The following is a 1,252-nucleotide window of genomic DNA, read 5'->3' as shown; positions in this document are numbered from 1 at the left end:
AATATCCCCCCTTTGGGAATGGCCTAAAGACACTACAGTCAGTGGCGCTGCCCCGGGGGGTTATACAAGTACTTTATAAGGCTTCAAAGCAAGTCTTTTTTTTTTCTTGAGAGAGACAAAAATGTTTAAGTTTCGTAACAAGTGTACCAACATAATGTATAAACTTGGCACGATCTTCGGAGACACAGGTGAATAGTTGTTAGTCCACACACCCATACACGATTTTTGTTATTTCCAAGACCATTTTTTCATTAAGGTAGAATAAATGGTGCTCTAATGTTAATGTGTCCATTAGGTGCTCTATTAGTGTATTACTAATGAAAACAAATTATTTACCTGGAAGATGACACGTAGCTCTTTTCAAACAAAAGTCCTGGCTTTTTTTTTTAGAGATCAACTTTAAATTATTTTATTACAAGATGCTTCAACTGAGCGAGGCTGACCTCAAGTTTCGCTTTTGCCTTGAACAAGTCAGAAAATTTGCCCAAGAAACAGCGAGGCAGCTAATTTGCAATGTTTGTATCGTTTCTCGACTTCCAAAGATAATTATTGTTTTGGAAGGTGGCCATTGGAGCAGGTTATCTGATATTATGCTTAAATGAGTGTGATTTGCGTTCCCATGCAACTACCCCACCCCCTCTCCTTTTGTGTTTCAGGGAATAGGCGAGGTGGTTGCAGTAGGCCCAGACGCCAGCCTCACCCCAGGCCAGAAGGTGGCATATTGTAACTTTCCGTCGTTTGCTGACCACACAGTGAGTTTACTCTTTCTTTTTGTTTGTTTGTTGTTGTTTTTTTGTTTTTGTTAGTGCATTACGGCTCACGCAACTGCGTATGGTCATATGAGTGCGCCAGACACATTAAACATTTTCAGTCTGCAAGAAATTAATTTTGAATTTTGCCCGGTTGGTGGTCGAAACTTAATCTTATCAAATTGGACCACCAAGAGATCTTTAACGTGCGCAGCTTTCACACGGGACCTCCGAGAATTTTTTGTCTCTGTCTGAGAAGGTCAAGTTTTGATCTTATCTACCCTAAGATCAGAGTTGTGCCTGAGAGACAGCAGTAAGAAGAAGCCAAGAAGGAGCAGTAGAAAGGCTGCAGATAGAGTCAGGAGCCCAGAGGAGGGGGCAAATGTGGTGGGGGGGGGGGGGTAGAAAGTGGACACAAAAACAGAAGACAGAACTTGTTAAGAGAGTAGGGAAAGAGGTGAAAGGAGAAAATTTTAAAGAAGAAAGTTGTCCGTAGCTCTCAG

This window comes from Aplysia californica, unplaced genomic scaffold (genome assembly GCF_000002075.1).
Source record: "Aplysia californica isolate F4 #8 unplaced genomic scaffold, AplCal3.0 scaffold00469, whole genome shotgun sequence".
Classification (NCBI taxonomy): domain Eukaryota; kingdom Metazoa; phylum Mollusca; class Gastropoda; order Aplysiida; family Aplysiidae; genus Aplysia; species Aplysia californica.
The sequence above is the reverse complement of the archived record's forward strand: the minus strand, read 5'-3'. Positions refer to the sequence as shown.